General features: G+C 39.5%; 1 protein-coding gene across 5 annotated transcripts in view; it reads left to right on the top strand.

Annotated features, from left to right (window-relative positions):
- The window catches only part of LOC137249331 (solute carrier family 7 member 14), a 239,002-nt gene that overhangs the window by 114,557 nt on the left and 103,365 nt on the right, over window positions 1-21,080 (top strand). For 2 of the 5 annotated variants that reach the window (XM_067780699.1, XM_067780697.1), the window contains exon 2: window positions 5,372-5,499. The gene's annotated coding sequence lies outside the window, so the exon portion shown is untranslated. Of the gene's footprint in view, window positions 1-5,371; window positions 5,500-17,057; window positions 17,682-21,080 lie in introns of those variants that run through there. The other 3 variants (XM_067780696.1, XM_067780694.1, XM_067780695.1) reach the window with 3 other exon arrangements.

A 21,080-nucleotide genomic window follows, 5' to 3' on the forward strand; every position in this document is an offset into this window, starting at 1 on the left:
AGCTGTATCACTCCTAATAGCTGGAGTCTTAGCCTGGCAAGTGCAGGGCACGAGCACAGAACGTGCTCGATCGTTTCCTCCTCCAACCCGCACTTCCTACATCTGCTATCACTGACCAAGCCTAATTTAAAGGCATGTGACGTCAGAAGGCAGTGTCCAGTCAGAATACCCGTCATGAGTCTACAGTCCTCTCTTTTTAATTATAGAAGCAACTGTGTTAGTCTAAGGTTGTAAGACCTACACATAATCTTCGACACTTTACACCCCGCGCTTGAACCCACGCCTTTCCCGCTTGGTCGATCATGTGCACCTCTCGCATTCGCTTAATCTCGCCCAATCTAATTGGGACATCTACGTAGTAAGCTTCAAGGGATGCGCCCTTTTTAGCTAGTTCGTCCGCTTTTTCATTCCCATCTATTCCCATATGCCCTGGGACCCAATATAGATGTATGCTTCTCTCTGTCCCGATTCTCTCCAGAGACTGGTAACATTCTAACACGCATTTAGATGCTGTGCTATGCGAGATTATTGCCTTAATTGTTGCTTGACTGTCAATATAAAAGTTAAGCTATTATCTTCCATGGTTTCTACTGCTTTGGTTACGGCTAATATTTCCGCTTGGAAAACGCTACAGTAATCCGGCAGCCTGTAGGATCTGCTTATTTCCGGATCAGCGCAGTATACCGCAGACCCTACTCCTTCCACTACTTTGGAACCATCGGTGTACACATGTATCGCCTCGTCCGCCATTTGCGCACCCTTGCGCCAACCGTTCACCTCTATTAAGATCTCCCTCGAAGCGCAGATAGTGAATCATGTAGTCTGTTCGTCTTGTGATTGATGACGCTATACTACTATGGCCATATGGCCGGCGCTCAAGCTGCTCCGAAGCACCGAGCCTGGTTGCGGTCGTTAACGCTTTGTTCTTTGCTACCAGGTCTACAAGTGGGATGTGCAGAATGGCATACAGTGCAACCGTCGGGGTTGTTTTCAGGGCTCCCGTAATGCTAAGCATCGATAGTCTGCATACCCCCTCTAATTTTTTGAGGTATGTTGTTTTTTGTGTGGCTTTCCACCAACTAAGAACTCCATAGTATAGAATAGGGCTTACAATCGCTGTAAAACCCAATGAGAAAGAGAGGGCGATAGGCCCCACGTACACCCCAGCATTCATTTACATGCATAGAGTGCCGTTGAGGCCTTCTTGACCCTCTCCTCCACGTTGAGCTTCCATGACAGCTTACTGTCTAGGATGATTCCTAGATATTTTGTGTAAGGTTTCTCCTGTAAGGTCACCCCTCCTAACTTAGGCCTGGTCCAATTTGGGATCTTGTACCTCTTTGTAAACAAGACCATATCCGTCTTATCCGCATTGACTTTAAACCCGACATTAGATGCCCAGGTATGAATATCCCGAAGCGCCCGATCCATCAAAGAACTAATCTAACTAAACTTTCCACTTATGACAATTGCAACGTCATCTGCGTAAGCCGTAAGTTTTACGGGTCCCTCATCGAATTGCCTGAGCAGTTGGTTGATGACCAGCGTCCACAGCAGAGGTGATAGCACCCCTCCATGCGGCGTGCCCCTGTCCACTGATTTTGTGGCCTCGTACAATCCCCATTGTGATGTAATCTTTCTGCAATTTAACATGCAGCTGATCTGATTAAGGCAGGATGTACTTTAATGTAATTAAGACCATCCATAATCGCCCATTTTGCAACATTATTGAAAGCCCCGGTAATGTCCAAGAAGACTCCTAGAGCATACTCCTTATATTCCAGGGATTTCTCTATGCTTATTACCACCCTATGCAATGCGGTGTCTACCGACTTGCTGTTGGTGTACGCATGCTGTGTTGTGGAGAGCAGCTTTTCAATCACGTTGGACTTTATGTACACATCTATCAGCCTCTCAAAGGTTTTGAGCAGAAATGATGTCAAGCTTATGGGTCTATAGTCTTTGGGATACACGTGACCGATCTTCCCCGCCTTTGGTAGAAAAGCTACACGAGCAGTTCTCCAAGAGTGCGGTACATGATTCAGTCTTATGCACCCATCGAATATTATTTTAGGCCATTCCACGACCGCCCTACTTGAGACTTGTAGCATGGCCGGGAATATACCATCTGGGCCCGGCGATTTAAACTTAGAAAACGTCTTCACTGCCCACTCGATCTAGGTATTGGTCACCAAGCCCGACACTACTAGCTCCGTGATCGAAGTGTGAGTGATGTCTGCTGGCTCTTCTAAACCATCTCCCGGTGGGAAATGTGTATCGAGAAGCACCTCAAGGGATTCCTCACTATTACGTGACCATTCCCCGTGCTCTTTCTTTATTAGTTCCTGGACTATGTTTCCCTTTGCTAGGACTTTTTTCAACCGTGCTGTTTCGCTGGAGCACTCTATGTCCGTGCAGAAACTTTTCCATGAGTTTCTCTTCGCCCTGGTAATTTCACGCTTGTAGATCCTCAGTAGATCCCTGTACTCGTCCCGACACGCTTCGCTTTCCGCGGTATTTGCGAGCTTAAATATTTCTTTTACCTGACTTCTTAGAAGACTCAGCTCATTGCTCCACCATGGCGGCTTTGCTTTTCCTCTGAATCTTCTTAGAGAGCAAGCTTTGTTATACGCAGTCATAAGCGTCAATGTTGTCAACGTCACATCCAAAATAATTCCTGAACAAAACGAATTTCGCATTTTCAATTGACATTTTTTATTCTTAATTACTTTCTGTTGCAACAAGAAGTAGGAAAAAAAATTCATTTCATTTGAATGTGCCATTACATACTTGTAGGGCCGGACTTTTATTCTGTCCTTAAAAAATAAAAGTCCACATTTAAATTTTATTTTCGAACTTATAAAATAAAAGTCCGAAATTAATGTTTTTTTGACTAATTAAATTCAAAGTCCGGATATAATTTTTTCTGAAGGACATTTATTATAAAAGGAATAACAATTTGTTTCCCTGGTTTTAACTATTTAATCTGCTGCCAAATGCAAGTGCCGAAAAGAAAACATGCTGTTAAAATTAAGTACAGAAAAACTATACTTTGGTGTCTAATCTTTTTGGCCCTAGTTCAGTATATTTTTTTTTAATTAATCCTGTAACTTTACGAAAGCATGGCCATCACGTTGGGTATTGATGATTGTTGTTGTTGTTGTATCAGTGCTTCACCCCATCCAATAGGTGCGACCGATCACAAATTGTCATCAATGGATTGTCTTCCTAGTAGGTGATTCGGTCTCGATAGGGTTTGAGAAGTTAGAGGTAGTAACTTTTACCTGCTAGTTTGATTGAGCTACAATTACCAGCTCCCGTTTTAGCATCATTCAGTTTTTATCTATATCAACCATCAAGTTTATTAGTTCACTGTTTCCCAGAGCAATTTTTCTACTGAAAATACGTCCTAAGTTCCATGAGATCCAAACGTAACTATTGCATTAGTTTTTATTCATAATTTTATATTTGTATGTCTGTTGTTGTTGTTGTTGTAGCGATGAGGACTCATCCCGAAGGCCTTGAGAAGTGTTATCGATGTTGACGGTGCTTTGCCGGACGGTACATTCCGGTACCAAGCCCGACCATCTCGGGAACTATTTGTTATGAACACATGCGACCTTCTAGGCCATAACCGCCCTCCCACCCCCTAGATCCATGGGGAGTTCGGGGTCGTCAGAGCCACGGGTGTTAATGAAACACGATTCGCCACGGATACGCTGGCAACCTGGAAGGGGTTGCGCTACACAACCCCTTCAATCAATTTGGTATTTTAGTCGCCTCTCAAGGGAGGCTTAGCTACCGCGGGTATATTCTAACCCCCTAACCCGCTGGGGGTTTTTTGTATGTCTGATATACTTTGGCATCTTTCTTTGACCCAATAACAAAGTGAGTGCATCCGCAGGGCCCGTAAGCGATGTACCTACTAAGTTTAATTAATACAATGATTTCTGCTATTTTTTAAGTTTAAGTAACTTCTGTATTGATAGAGCAGTAAATTTTTTAGGGAGATAGTCCCTTTGTGATAAAGTCAAGTCTGCATGCGGTAAGTTGGAAGTAGGCGAACTTGAACATTCCATGCAACGGCGTGGTTTTTGCGTTGAAAAATGTATACGGCTGCCATTCACGGATGGTTCTAACGTAGATACGAACGAATTGTTATTGGATGTTAGATGCCAAGCTCCATCCAACCATAAGATAAGGGTTATACGACATTGGAAAGTTTATAAAATCTCGCGTTTCCCATTAAATATTTAATACACTACAGTTAAGAAAACTCAATATTATTTAAATGCTTAAAATTGTAGAACCAAAAAAAATTACAAAATTTTTAATGCTGACTGTTGCACTCAACATGCGGTTGCCAATGGCATGGCCTTTGTGGACAAGTTTCCTTAAATACGTAACGTTCATACATTTGGAACCTTTGTGAATATTTATGTAAAACTACAAGTATTTAGCATATGTATAGTTGGGGGCTCTGGTTACTGCTCATAGCACTAATAACACCACCGTATGGAAGTACAAATGTGCATCTAAGTATATGTCCTAATCAGGAATGACACGAACCTTCGACTCCAATTCCGAAAGATCAGCACACCCGTTTGATATAGATTTCTTATTCATTTGAAGTTAAATCCATCGCGATAAAATGCCTTGACATCAAATAATAAATAAAATATAATTCATGATCTCCGCTCAACGGCTGAGTTATCTCCTGTGGGGAATCGAAGAATATGAGAACAGGACAACGGACTTGCTATGGACCAAAAGGGTTGACTGCGAAGTCTCAAGGTCCTTATGACCATGTTTCGATAGGAAAGGCACTAGCTTCCTTCTCAAACTGAACAAATCCGCGGTGAGGTTACTTACGGGCGTCTTCACAGATCATTGTGCTATCCCACCAATTCTGCGACTGTGGCGACTACTCACAAGCTCCCTCGGCAGAAGCTGTCAGGATGAGCAGAAAGAGCAGGCGATCTACCACTTTCTTTGCCGATGTCCGGGGCTTCAAAGAAGAAGGCACAGATTTCTGGGCTCACGGTTCTTCGACAGGCTGGCAGAGGTTTGGAAGGTGGACGTCTCGCTTCTTCTTGGGTTCATCAGGGAAAGCAAGTGATTCTTTGAGGACCACTAGGAGGTAATGGGGTTAAACGAATATGCCACCACCCTGCTCTTACTGAGGGCACTCACAATGGACACAAATGTCTCCGAGTGGAAGTGTGGGTAATACCAGCTCACGCCCTCTTAACCTAACCTAACCCCATCTCCGCTCAAGCTGGCCCGGGAGTGCCTGGCTCTATATCACAGTACATCACTGTATATAGCTATTATTAAAATTATATTAAAAATTTGGATTCTTTCTTTCCAGGAACTGGACTAGGAATCCACTTATTTCGAAAATCCTGCATATCATACCGTTTGTTTCAAATTTGATACATACCGATCTATTCGAAAAAATCTTACCAATAGTGCGTTTTTTCTTGAAATTTGATTCAGGTAAGTTTTTGCACAGGTTAATGTTTAAGATACTTTTTATCTAGTAAACCAGACCGACTAAAAATAACATAAATATAGTAAAAAAAAGAACACCCGCAGCACAGAGGTTCGCGGCTTCGCTATTAAGCACAACTCGCTTTGTAGCAAGTTATTTAACTACTTCCTTCTGCAATAATTGCCGCTAGATGGGTCTGTTTGCGCGCCTAGCCTAGAGAATTACAAATATAAAAGTGAAGCTAATATAAGCGTGTTAAAAAAACTATTTATTATTCAAAACGGAGAGCGACTAGGTCATGGTGAGAACGTGATGAGGGGATATGATGTGCGAGAATGCAGGTAAAGGAAAAAGAGAAAGAGGATAGGTAGAAAAAGAGCTGAGAGCGAGAGGAGGAGTAAGATTATAAAGATAGAGTGAGGGAAAGAGAAAAAGTGTGCAAAAAAGGAGAGGGAAAGGTGAAATATTTGAGAAAGAGGAAGAAGAGAGGAGGATGGAATTATAAAAGTTCTTGAAATTTATTCAAATCAATGCAGGTAAATCGAAATTCGGGCGGGACAGACATCTTGAAGGACTGCTGTATTGCAATAATCAATGAGGTGCTGTACTGCGATTTCAGCTTTCTATTAAAACGCGAACTACAATAAATCGAATAGAAAATATTTAGTTTGGGGCTTAAGAGCTAATTAAACTTCTTTAACCCTAACGCCATAGTCGTAACCATTAATTGATCACATTGGAGATGGTTATGGATATGGGTTATCTCCATAACCATCTCCAATGTGATCGATTAATGGTGCCTTAACCTAAAAATCGTGAAAATTTCATAAAAGTGAAGAAAACGCAAAAGTTGCAAACATATTCCACAAAAAATAAGTATCTTAGTCATAACGTATCCAAAACAATGAATAAAATCTACAAAAAGTTATTAAATTCACCAACTCAAATATTTTTAGGTTAAGGATATGGCGAGAAACCAAAAACCAATTGGTTGCTATGATATGGTTATAGCGTTAGCGTTATGGAATGGCACCATTAATAGATTACATTGATTTCCATAAGGTAGGTTCGGTTAGCTGCACGTGCAAATTTACTTCCGTAACGTCCCTAGTACATAAGTTTATATTGACTTATGCCTTTACATACATTTGTACTGACTTCGAATTTTCGAATTCACTTATGATTCTTCACAAAGACATCGTGCTTGGGAATGTATATAGTACATACATAATATGTATATATGTAAATAGTGTTTGAAAACATTGCTCCCGAAATAAATGTAAGTTCAACAACGGTAATACAAGTAACAGAATTCATTACCATAAACATATAGTATAGGGTGTGACATTATCAATAAACTCAAATTACAACAATTTTTTCAGTGTTGGTTTATGTGACGTTGGTTCTTTTAAATCAAATAAACGATATTTTCCCGTCCCTCCACCTGAAATGGTTATAAAAAATATACTTGACGCGATTTCGTTTCACTTCCAATTTGCGTCGTGCTCCTTTTAAGTTTTCCTACAAATTGGCCGGACGGGGCCTACATGTTTTACGCCGACTACGAACGGCATCTACAAGGCAGATGAGTTTCTCCGAGATGCTTTTCATGGCAGAAATACACTCTGGGTTTTTTAGCGAACTTACTGCCGAGGGGCGGCTTGTTTATAAAATGTTTAATGTTCTTTGCCCGGGACTTGAACACAGGAACCATATATACTTTCAACTGCCGATTGGAGTGTCGCCGTACTCGGCTTCCGTTTCAAAAACGCCCTACCTCAAAATTCGGTTGAAATACGCGACTCTGTCACAATTTTTTTTTCATTAACACCTGCGCTAATGTCAAATGCATTGAACTTGAGCTAACATAGTGTATTTTTTAAAAAGGCAGCCGAGATAAGGCGATATTCTATTCAACAGTTGTTTTGGTCCTAATTTGGGAAGATTAGGGTAAACAATTTAATTTCGCCATGGAGACTCAAAAAATTTAAATATAATTTCTTTATGCAAAGTTCAAGTCGATAATACTGTAGTTGACGATACCAAATATAAATTTTGTTCCCGAATGGAAACGGCTAAAGCGTGTTATACAGAGGTTCAAGTTCAGATTGCCTCATTATAGCCTTTACCGGTTTCTATTCAGGACCATGGATATGGAGTCGCTTCTCAATCAAGAATGCTCCCTCCAAAATCCGATTCAAATTTTTTTTAATGTATTAACAGAATTTAGCAATTGACACACCTTCTATCACACAGTGAGAACAAGGAAGTATTGAGGCATTCCAAAGTTACGGGTGGGACATTTTGTTATTGCAAAAATTTTAAATAACTTTTCATTAACCAGTACAGCGAAAATTGGACGGCCCCCATAATCCGGTCATGAATTTAAAAGAAGTGGGAAGAATTAAAGTAGACGAAGTTGGAAGGAATTTGTAAAAGTAAAGGGAACAAGAGGAGGAGTGAGAGTAAAAGCAATAATAAGGGTGATTGGCTGAGAGACAAAAAAAGTAGGAATAAGAGGTAACAGGAAGCGTAAGAATAGCATTGGGATACTAGCGAGAGTTGGGCCCAGTTAAGATCAAAAGCAGGAAGAGAAAGAAAAAAAAAGCAGGAAGATTTACGAAAAAATAAAAGGTGTAGAGAAATTGAGTGGAAAAACGCAGAGGTGAGAGGATATAAGTCTGGAAGTATTTCATGTTTCTCTTAACGTTTCGAGCGTAAGCCAGAACTGTTTGAAACAGGCGTCTGCATTCCATAGCACGATTATGCTCTCATTACATATGCGAAAGGGCAATCTATTAGATTTTTGGAGACCCATGATCTGATAAGCTATCCGGTAAATTTATAAGCTCTGATTTTATAAGCAAAGTTGATTTAAAACCTCTGCCACTATATATTTTTACATCATTCACCTCTTTATGCTGAAAGAAGCTGTTGGGTCTTGGGTGGTAAACGGTCCGAAGTTTTCGTATTACAAACCTCCCAGATACTCTCCGCAACTTTATGATATTGTTCCAAATTGCAAGCCATGTCATTTATGTCAATGGTATGTTTCCATACTCCTTAGTACTCAGATCTAGTTATTCAGTTTCGTCGACTAAAACTTTGGGTGTGTTCGAGCTGCAGTTGTTGCAGCAGTGTTACTGTTGCATGACAGAGCATCACGGTCGTCGGAAAAATTTGATCAGCGGTGACACGTCGCATGTTCACTGAATGAAATGTTGTCAATCTATTGAACAAATCAAACACAACATAATAATTGTTACTGCGCTATTGCAGCCATTATCAGCTTGAGTATTAGCAACACTCCATCAATTATATGCCCGACACATAAGGTTTTGGCCAAAAATCGTATGTGTCGGTCCTATTAAACAGCACCTTAGCAATACTGTTGTTATTATATGGCGGCTCGAACACACTCTTTGTCATTTCCTCTCAGGAGCTTTGTATTTCTAGTGCAATAAAATAATGTCCACGGAATTAACGCCCGCGAGCCTTTTCATATATATATGTAAAAAAAATAACAAATAGGTAACAATTCTATACCAAATCTATAACTTTTTGATAACAAATCGATAGTTTTTCGATAACAAATCGATGGCGCGCCGATAACAAACTGGTAACACTTCGATAACAAATCGATAGCTTTTCAACAGCAACACGATAACTGGTTTAAAGTTGATTGGTAATTTTTCGATAAAGAATCTATAGCTTTTCCCATAGTCTATAACTTTTCGACAATAGCCCCATAACTTTTCGATATATAACTTTTTGATAACAAATCGATAACTCGTCTATACCTCGTCGACGATAGCACGCCTATTTCAGGGGTTATTTTCCTGTACGCTCTCTCATATTTGAAGAATGACATAAGTAAATGCATTACTTTTTTATGATACTGGAAAAAATAATGTTGAAGAAGAAAAAATTTAAGTTATTACGGCGAGTATTGACAAATGTGACTCCGTTTTGTAATATTGATTTCAGCCGTCTGGTTTTATGTCATCATGAACCATCATATATATTATTTCTGATTGCTGTTTTTATGTACGGGTCCCTATTTCGCTCTCATTTGGATTCCAAATCTATAGATAAAGTTTTGGTTGTAAAGATGGAGATCCGGGCTATTAGCGATCTTTGGACAATTTTGGTCGTAGTGCTTCTGTTTAGCTATATTTTATTAAAATAATTTGTTAAAAATAAACGATTGTGAGCACACAAAGAAATCTATTGGTACTATGGCACTATTGTGAATATTGATGGCAGTGCAAGCTTTAAGTTTCAATTGATTTATAGAACAGCTGATTTCTGTTTTGGTTGCGCAAGATGCGCACGGGTCCGGCTCTTTAATTTAAAAAGTTTCGAAATTCTGTTACTTAAGGGCGGATTGAAACATATATGTGACCTGGATTCATGAAACGACCCTATTGTGCGAAAGCAAGTTTTCGAGAAAAACGCGTTTGAAGTTTTTGTTTAGCATGTCTCTGTTTAGTGGTAGGCGGTAGTGAACGAATTTTGTAATTAAAATTTAAGTAACTTTCCGATAAGCTACAAGCTTGAAACTTGGAATATAGTTCGGAACCCGATGACAATGCAATAATAAGAAAAAATCTCCGATAGGTGGCGCATGGATCGAAATATCTCGAAAAATCGTATTTGTGGTCCGATTTGGCTTTAAATGCGATTTGTGAAAAAACTAAGAAAGATAGAAAACTGCGGCTTGTTCCATTGGAAATAGCGTTGAATTTCCTATAAAAATCACTCAAAAAGTGAACAACGGTATTTTCGCACAATAGGGTCGTTTCATGATTCCAGGTCACATATAATGAAATTTAGTGACGTAACAACGAAACCACTGACCATAAAGCGTACGTTATATCTTACATGTTCCAGACAAACTATAGAAAATCCTTTAAAAATTCTCTGTACCATGTCGTGCCAGAAGCCTGAATGTGCATTTTTTTCACTTTGGGGTGAAGGACTTACCGGGTTAACCATTGAGGCCCACTTGGCGAACACCGAGTACCAACACAAAATGTTACGATAAGTATTTTTACGGTCTAAATAATTCAAATGTGAAAAATTGTAGTGATTTTTAAAAGCCGTAAAATGCAAAACTTGATTTCCCAATATTGATTTTTACACATTCATGTTTCTGGTAAAAGGTTCTTAAACAGATCCTAAGACAACAAAAAATATATGCTCAATTTAGGTTGTGATGTGTGGGACAAGTCACATTAGAAACACATAATTTTGTGAACAGACTTCAACTGCTTAGCAGAAAAGCTTGAGAAAAACTGATTCCTAAAGTATTAGTATATCTGCTTCATGATCTTCACGGGTTAAAAAGAAAACTGCCTACAAATTTTTTAACCGTGGTGGCTTTTTCTTTGGAATGACCCCTTAGTGGAATATTGCTTTAATGGTTTATATGTAAGTAGTCCCATTTGTACGTACGTCTTTTTTTTTTTTGCAGGCACAGTTGAGCGACACATGTACATACGCAGCTCGTTTCACCGCCTACCGAGTTTACTCAATTTGTTGCTCTACTCTTGACTGCTCTACAATCGTCCGATGTGGTGATGTACAACATATGTATGTATGTATGAACAAGTGTACGGACGATACGTTTTGGCTGTTATCGTTATGCATTGCAGTTCCGTAGATCTTATGATGCTCGTCGTACGAGTATTAATGCTTTTTCCTCAATTCTCATTTCGTATGAATGTAGAACATTTTTTAATGCCGCATTTCGAAATTTACAGGAGTTATTTTTAGAAGAAAAATTCTGACTATTGCTTGAAAAAGAACGAAGATCGTTTATAATAGATGTAGAAAATTTGTATTTGTATATATGTATCAGGTATTAGGATGTTCCTTATTAATCAAATAAACTATTTCTACCAGTATCACCCATTTAAAGGAGAATATGTACTTACTTACTTAATTGGCGCTTAGCCGTTTAAACGTTGGGCTAACTGGCGTCAATTTCACCTGGTCCTTCCAGCGGAGTGGGGGCAGCGCTTTTTCTCTGCTTCCATATTTGGATTCCAATAAAAAAACACTTTCTTAGCCGGAGCATCATCTTTGATTCGCATAACATGGCATAGCCAGCGTAGCCGCTATGTTTTAATTCGCTGTACTGTGTTGGTGTCTGCATAAAGTTTGTACAGCTCGTGCTTAAATTTTCTTCAGTACTCACCGTCGCCGACGCGTAGAGGCCCATACATTTTTCGAACAACTTTTCTCTCTGACATTTCCAGAGTCGTCACATCTCATGTTTTTATAGTCCATGCTTCTGCATCATATAGCAGTACGGGTATAAAACGTAAATGGTAGACCATGATATTTGTTTGCCGGCTCAGACTAAAGTAACATTTGTTGGCATTCATTCACCATCAACCCCATTTTCCCGCTTCTTTTTCCAGTTTGCAGTAAGCAGAAATTACGATGCTTCGGCCGCTGATGCCTATGTCGTCAGAATACACCAGTAAATGCGCGATCTTAAAGAATATATATTCTCCAGCATCAAATTAAAGAAATCGCAAGGTCACCCTATCTGAAACCTCGTTTAGTTTCTAACGACTAGCTGATGTCATTTTGCACAGCGGCTTTAAAATCGACGAAGAGTTGATGTGTGTCGATTCTTTTTTGCGGATTTTTCCAAGATTTGGTGCATTGTGAAAATCTGGTCAATGGTAGAGTTACCAGGTCTGAAGCCGCACTGATAAGGTCCAATCAGTTGATTCACGGTGGGCTTCAATATTTCGCACAATACACTTGATAGGACCTTATATGCGATATTAAGAAGGCTGATTCTGCGATAGTTGGTCCAGTTTGCAGTATCCCCCTTCTTGTGGACTGGGCAAAGATCACATAGGTTCCAATCGTCGGGCATGCCATCGTCCAATCATATTTTGCAAAAAAGCTCATGCATGCGCCTTATCAAGTCCTCGCCACCCTATTTGATTAGCTCCGCAGGTATTCCATTAGCGCCCGCGGCCTTCTTATTTTTAATCGGGTTATTACTATTCTGACTAAGACGAACTTAGTAGGGCGGTGGAACATTAATTCTACCATCATTGATAGCTAGCTTTGGTTCATCATCTTCCCTGGGCGTTTCATCGTCCGTTCCATTTAGGAGCACAGAAAACTGTTCCCTCCATAAGCAAAGAAATTTCTGGACACCGGTTGCCAGGTCGTCGTTTTCGGTTTTACAGAAGTTTGAGTCGGGCTTAAAACCATCCGCCTGTCTTCGTCGGAAACGCGGTTTCTTTATCGTACCAGTTTTTTTCCGTGGTTGCCAGTAACCATTCTTCGGCGGCAGTACGAAGTGGTATAGGGATATGCTCCCACTGCTCTTGCATTCGGTCGGGTTGAGTTGTTCTCTTACAGAGAAGGTGCGATAGTCGAGCTGCGAAATCATTGGCTGTGTGTTGCGATTGCAGCCTTTCGGCGTCTAACTTTCATTGTGTGATAGTGATCCGAGTCGATTTTAGGTCCTCGCATCGTTCCTACGTATTAAGTACGCAGTTTTTTAGCATTTCGACACGCGCACCACATAGTGGAAAATTGTCTCCTTTTGGTGCACTGTCACGGTGCCCTGAAAAAAGTTTAGGGTTTCAAGTTTTTATGTCAGGAAGTTTCTTGATCTTAATTTGCTCTGAATTTGCTAAAGATATTTAAATGTTTCAATTCCTGCCCATCTTGTATAGCCGTTTTCCTCCCTTTTGGCGTTTATTGCGTTTTAATAAAACTTTGAGGTATGTTCAAAGTTTCAAGTCTTTGGGTTATCGGGAAGTTACTTAAAGCTCGAAAGCAAAATTTCCAAATGCAGACTTTTTTTGAAATACGTTTCAAGTTTAAAGACTCTAGCTCCTCTGGAAGTTACTTCAAAATCGATTGCACGATTTCCCAATTTTGTAATGAATTTGGCGGTCAAGTTTTTCTGGTCATGCAAGGAAACGAACAAGCTTCCTTCTCAATCTAACGAAATCGGCAATGGCCGAGTATGGATTGCATGGCAAACCTTGCAGGTTTTTTCTCTCTCTCTCCTTAAATAAAAATCCACTCAACACGCTTGTCCTCAGTTCAACTGCTACGGTTCACTAGATGAGTATACACCCTGCTCCTCTCTCTAGGGAATTCGTGTTTAATCCGACACGACTCATCCATAAATGGACGTGCCGGCTAAACAGGTTGAAGTACTTCTACAATAACATTTGGAAAATGATCGGCTTCCCAATCATATCTTGCGGCCAGTGTAGTTTTGAGCTTCAATTCTTTTGGGTCCTTAGCGCTTCCATTGGCAACGGTTAACCCTGTTAACCTCCTTGGCAGTTTCCTGTTTGTAGAATAATTGGCTCAGATACACGCCAGCCCACAACAGAAATCTGAAGTTGTGGAAAGGGGATCTTGGACTTTAAAGGAAAGTGTATCCCCAGGGACTCCATTTGGCTCGCCTGGTTTACGATTGATACAATCGGAACCCGCCTCTGTGTAGGGCCCAGTCTGTTGGTAGCTCAATCCAACTACCTTTGCTAAATAATCAAACAAAATTTTTGTATTTTTTGTATTCTAGTCCCCTTTTTGCTGATAGCCTGACTACGCTCCCGTTCGTTAAGCCATGTCTAACTGTGCATCATGTTACATATACACATGTAATGTATACACATGTATGTGTGCTCATAACAGGTGTTTACTCTATGAAGTAAGACGCGGTTGACACCGACATCGCTAAAAGCGTTGTTAAGGTGGTGTAGTTACCGTTTGCCTATATCCGAAGTATGAATGAATCAAAGCTTTCGTATGCGAAGGCACGCTTACTAACACTTATATACTCAATCAGGCACACATATGCATACATAAAGTGATGGCTGATATTATACAAAAGCCAAGTAGTATTTTCTAAGCAACAATTTGTCTGTAAAATTGTAATGTAACGAGTAGCATCTCGTGAGTAGTTAAACGAGACGTTGGTATGACTCGGAAAAAGTTTTAGCTTTCCAGCGAGAGAATCATGACTGCAAGGTTGCCATTGTGAGTATCCAGGCGCTGAAAATTTTCCCGGAAGTTTTTTAATTGATGGATGTATTGAAGAGGCAGTCTTGGAAACTGATTCCTTGACGCTCCCGTATCTAGACCCGGACCTCAATCATCCCCTAATAAAGTTATTTTAAAGCAACAACCTTCGAGAAACGTATTCGTCTTTTAACGACGTTAAGGGCCGAGTATATTTCTAGAGTGAGTTGACATACTCTAAATAAACTTCCACGAGAGAAGTCTGAACTGGGCTGTCAGAATGAAAATCACGGTGCAAAAGGTCTAATCCCACTTCAGGCTTTATATTATAAGCGAAAGCAATAAATAGTTGAAATAGTCTTGGAAGAACCCGAAAAATAGCTGGTCCGACAGAAATCATCACACCTTTCGTGGGTATATGTTCTATCTCGTCAAGGGAAAAGATATCAATTGTAATTACTGAACGGCAGTTGTGTTAATCAAGATAGCTCACTCTGTGCCTTCCAAAGGCATATGGCGATATCATGATCGCTATCTATCTTTCAGCTCAGTCAGTGCAACAGACGGAATTCCCCAGTTTGCTAAAGAGGGTAGGCATGTATGTCGTAAGAGATGACTAAAATCGTTATCGAGGCAGTAGGGATAGTATAAGCAGGTGATAGTACTGCAACGTACCGGTTTCATGTTCAATCCAGCAGTACACTCCATGGTGTAGGCTTTGAAATAACTTCGAGTCACCGTAACAAACTTTCAAACTTGTAGTACTTTAGCGTTCCTACCATATTCGGTTTGATCTCCACGACAGAGATTTACTTTATGTCTCTTTTATCCGCTTCGTCATCTACATTCCTTGGTGATAGACGCACTTACAGTATGGGCCTGCTGAAGTCATTAACGTGCGAATCAGGGCTAGAGGTCTTAAGAGTTGAGCCATGTTTTTGTTTTAATAGCTCTACGTCTCTTCAATAATTAGCTATTCTATTTATCGGACGCGTCAGGATATATGTACATACCTGGACAATGAATGCTGGGTTGAGCAGGGAAGACGTATATGGTCTTCTTTACTAGGAGGACTAGGCCTAAACTAAAAGGGCTGACCCTGGAGAAGAAACGTTGCACAAAATATCTAGGAATCATTCTAAATAGTAGTTTTTCATGGAAGCTCAACGTGGAGGAGAGAGCGAAGAAGTCCTCGAAGGCACTTAATGGAAAGAACGCTGGAGTATACGTGGGGTATATCGCCCTCACTCTCATTTGATATTTACAGCGATTGTAAAGCCTATCCCATAGTATAGGGTCCTGTTTGGTGGACGACCACGCAACAAATTAAGTACTCTTCCTCAAATAGTTAGAGGGGGTATGCATGCTACCAATGCTTAGCATAACTGGAGTCCTGACAACAACTGCAACAGGACTCAATTCCCTCGGGGCTGCTTGAGCGTAGAACATACGGCCATAATAGTAAAGGGTCATCAAATATTAGACGAACAGACTACTTAGTCCCCTGCCTGCGCTTTGATGGGTCTGTAAGAGCCACAATAGATGTGGAAAGTTGGCGCAATAGAGACGATGCACAAAGTAATGAAAGGAGTAGGGTCTGCGGTATAGTACGCTCTGATCCGGAAATAAACTGGAGGAAAATAGCTTAAACTGCAGCTGCGTCAAGTTTTACATTGACATTTAAGACATCAATCTCTCATAAAACAGCGTTTAAAAGTGTAAGCAATCCCTATTAATATTTGGTCACCGATGATCAAACAAGTAGGAACGGTGTGAAACCAAGCGCCGGTCTACACGTCTTACAACTTAAGTATAACTCAAAAGAGGGGAATGTAGGCTCATGATGGGTATATTTGCTGGACACTTTCTTCTGACGTCACATGCTTTTAAACTAAGCCTTGCCAGTGATAGCAGAAGTAGGAAGTGCGGCTTGGAGGAGAAAACGATGGAGCACGTTTTGTGTTCTTGCCCTGCGCACAGCTATCAGATTTAGAAGCAGCATGTCGCATAGGTCCTTGAAAGCTTCTAGTATTTGTCAAGATCAGGGAGTTATTTTATAGCACAAAAGCCAGTTCTGATAGGGGTTTTCAATTTGATCATTGCGCAAACGTATGGTACCACTATGAACTCATTCAGTCTATATGAGGTCTGCACCGAGTGGCCAGCTCAACCTAAGCTAACGTCTAGCCTATGCTTGTTACTTTATATCTTATACCTACCTTCTCTATCTTACCGACTTCAAGGGGATGAGGTAGAGTGTCACTGTTGTTAATGTCCGATAGTATTGTAATGCTTTTGGAGATGCCCTCTTATTGGACAAAAAAGCAGTCTCCAGCGAGATCTTCACATCAGCGCGGTGGAAGCTTCTAGTAGCTTCACTTAATGATTAGACAGAAGTGTCATAGTTTTGGGTTTCTCAAACCTGCGAAGGACTTATCCAATGCCAAGGTCAATAGACGAATGAGAAGTTTTGATGCATTTACGTCGTCATCCCAAACCTCAGTCTACTACATTTCTGAACCACGATATGGTAACACCGAATGCAGACTTAAGTTAACTCAACGAGAGAATTTTATACAAATGTTAGATTAAAATAAAGTGAGTGTACGAGTAAATTGGCTACAAAGCTTCTGATTCTCAACCATACCTACATTATACCACGGTATTAAATTGGCTATAGAGAAAATAAGTGGAGGATAAGGACAATGCAACACATACAAACTACGCATGAAACGGAAATGGAACACAAAGTTAGAGCACGCCATTTGCGGATGCGATGAACTTGAAACGAAAGCCTTACGAACCACAGTCAGAGTGCAATGGCGAGTTGAGTAGTGTAGTCACAAAAATAAGGACGCAGATTACGGATAAGTAAAGTGAAAGTAATTTTTATCAGAAAACAAAAGTGCAAAAAAACGGGAAAATTTTGTGTGAAAAAGTAACTAAGAAAGAATTATTTTTGGATTGAGTGATTTTTAATGAGAAATAAGTTTTAATTCGATTTTAAGGAATTTTAAAATATGGCGAATGATTGATACCGATTAATCTAAAGCCATATACATACATTTTGAATGGATATATTTTTTCAAACATACATACATATATCTATGTGCTAGGGTGGATCAAGTTTTATTTTGACATCCTTGCGAACATTTTTTGTTTATGGGTAAACATTTTAAATTCATCATCTCAATCTTAATCTCAAATACAACCCCGATTTCCATCTGAATCTTAATATTAATCTAGTTCCTGACGAAATCCCCGAAGTTATTTAGGTCGACATTTTCTTCGAACATGCTTGGCCGCCGTGGTGTGCTGGCGCAAAGCAACATCGAAATTTAGAAAATAGTTTTTCTAAGCAAGGTCGCACCTCGGCAGTGATTTGGCAAAACTCCGAGTGTATTTCTGCCTCTATAACAGCCCGGAGAAGGAAAGCATCCATCCCAGAACCATCCCTAGGTGGAACTAAAATGCAATTCTCAATGCATGCAAAATATCTAAGAGTCACACTGGGTAGAACCCTCACGTGAAATGCTCATTTGGATGCTATCCTAAACAAGGCAACAATAGCTTTCTTTGCCTGCACTTGACTCCGCGGAAAAACATGGGGGATATCTCCAAAAATGGTATAGTTACTGGACATTTAATACTCTTGTAAGGCCAATAGATTCTGGGTTCAAGCACCAGGCAAAGCAACATCAAAATTTTAGAAACAAGTTTTTTCAGTTAGAAGAAAATTTTTCTAAGCGGGGTAGCCCCTCGGCAGTGTTCATAGGAAATCCCACATAACAACTGCGTGACTAAGCTCAGAATCTCACGGAACTTTGAAGTGTCCATTGTGGACAGGACCCACTGGGAAACAGGGAATCCTTATAATGACCCTACCTCAGAGGTCTAGATTGAATGGATCGAAATTCGATGACGGAAGAACGGGAGCTGGAATCTAGTCCGAACTTCAAGAAATCGATCCATACAATAGAAGTCTGCGGTAGAGAATGTCTGCGGGGAGGCTCATCCTCGAAGAGCATCTACATTACTTCGGACACCAGGTGGTCCTGCTTGCCTTGCAATCTTACACAGCTACATCTAAGCTAGTGGATTACTGCATTGAAATCCTTAATGACCTGGGAGCCAAAAGGTTTTGTTAGGATGGGTTCCCGGACATCAGGGACATTAGGGTAGTGAACATGCAGATTACCTAGAAAAGCAGTGTGCTATAGCAGCATTCTATGGTCCAGAGCCCTTTTGTGAACTCACAAAATCACACACCAGGAAAACCATAAGTAAGTGGGAAACAAAACAATTCAGACTTCAATGGATTGACTGTCCAGGGCAAAGACAGTCCAACTGGTTATACTTCCGGCAACTAAGCAGGGAGGACCTAAGAACTCTCACTGGGTACTATGCAGGACACTGTGGTCTACGATATCACCTAAGTAAGTTAAATCTATCCGATACTCAAATTAGTTGTTTCTGTGAGCTGGAGGATGAAACGCCGGTTCACATTCTCTGCGAATGCGTCGCTCTCTCTAAGCTTGGGCGAGGATAATATCAGTTGATATGATCATCGGAGAACGCGAGAGGTAATTTCTTCTAAAGATTTACGAGCATGTACTCGGAGCATGCCGGTGTGTATCGAAGCAGATTTAGCGACGAACTGTACGAGCTTTAAGGCTATGCTGGCTAGACTATGTTAAGCGAATAAATAAGGATATCTCTGCCCTGAAAGTGTCTCTATTAAAGCACATCAGTGGCAGCCGTGGAAAAGGGAGGCCCCGCTACATTGGGAAGAAAACGCTTGTGCTTTAGTGGTGGTTCTAAATGCGCAGGAAAAAACCGAAAGGCACAAGGTTAAAGCGTCCCTCTTGCAACGACTGAGTGAGAGATCGATCCATGTCGTCTTTCGATATTCTTAAAACGTCTTAATAGAATCTTAATGTATTCCTTAAGAAATTATATAAATTATTTAAAATAAAACATAATAAACTTAAATACAATGAAATAAGATAAAATAAAATTAAAAAATTAGATACAATGAAAAAAAATATAATATAAAAAAAAATGAAATAAGATAAAATAAAATAAAACAAAATAAACTATATTAAAATAAAATTTAATTTAATAAAGTAAGATAATAAAATTAAAAAATTTAATTAAAGTAAATTAAATAAAAAATAAATAAATAAAATAAAAAAGTATGTAAATAAAATAAAACAAGTAAAAACGGGACTGTCTTCGGCTGTGCCGAAGACTTCATACCTTTCATGAATGAGGCTGAACAATAATCTTATCCCGCTCGTAATCTCCGAATAATCGGATGTATAAGATAAGAAATATATAGTGAACAGATCTACATACCTTAACGATTTTTAAGATAAATATAAAATAAAAAACAGGTAGGTACTTTGTGCGAGGATGCAAATTTTCAGGTTTTTTGTGGTCTGCGTGTAAAAACTATGACTACGGATCACGTATTTCAACAATATATGACGTAAACGTAATTATTTGATGAAATTTGATTAATTTTGAAGCTTCTAGCTGTAAAAAAGGGGCAAAAATGACAGTTTATATGAAGTATATAATATATATACCACCGATCTCTATGATTTTTTCAGACAACAATATATGCTATATACGTAAGCATTTTGTGAAATTTGAAGCTTCTAGCTGTTAAAACGGGGCAGAAATTGCGCAAAGTTTCTTATCTGAACAATCGGTTGTATGAGATATATACTATGTATACCACCGATCTCAATGATTTTTTCAGACATCAATATATGCTACACACGTAAGCATTTGGTGAAATTTCTAGCCGTAAAAAGGGGGCAAAAATTAGAGTTTATATGGGGTATATAATATATATACCACCGATCTCTATGATTTTTTCAGACAACAATATATGCTATATACGTAAGCATATGGTGAAATTTGAAGCGTCTAGCTGTTAAAAAGGGGCAGAAATTGCGCAAAGTTTCTTATCTGAACAATCGGTTGTATGAGATATATACTATGTATACCACCGATCTCAATGATTTTTTCAGACATCAATATATGCTACACACGTAAGCATTTGGTGAAATTTCTAGCCGTAAAAAGGGGGCAAAAATTAGAGTTTATATGGGGTATATAATATATATACCACCGATCTCTATGATTTTTTCAGACAACAATATATGCTATACACGTAAGCATTTGGTGAAATTTGAACATATCTAAACGATTTTTTAAGATAAATATAAAATAAAAAAATAGGTAGGTAATCTGTGTGAGGATGCAAAGCTTCACATTTTTGTGGTCTGCATGTAAAAACTATGACTACGAATCACGTCTTTCAAAAATATATGACGTAAACGTAACTATTTGATGAAATTTGATGAATTTTGAAGCTTCTAGCTGTAAAAAAGGGGCAAAAATGACAGTTTATATGAAGTATATAATATATACCACCGATCTCTATGATTTTTTCAGACAACAATATATGCTATATACGTAAGCATTTTGTGAAATTTGAAGCTTCTAGCTGTTAAAACGGGGCAGAAATTGCGCAAAGTTTCTTATCTGAACA

This window comes from Eurosta solidaginis, chromosome 4 (genome assembly GCF_040869045.1).
Source record: "Eurosta solidaginis isolate ZX-2024a chromosome 4, ASM4086904v1, whole genome shotgun sequence".
NCBI lineage: Eukaryota > Metazoa > Arthropoda > Insecta > Diptera > Tephritidae > Eurosta > Eurosta solidaginis.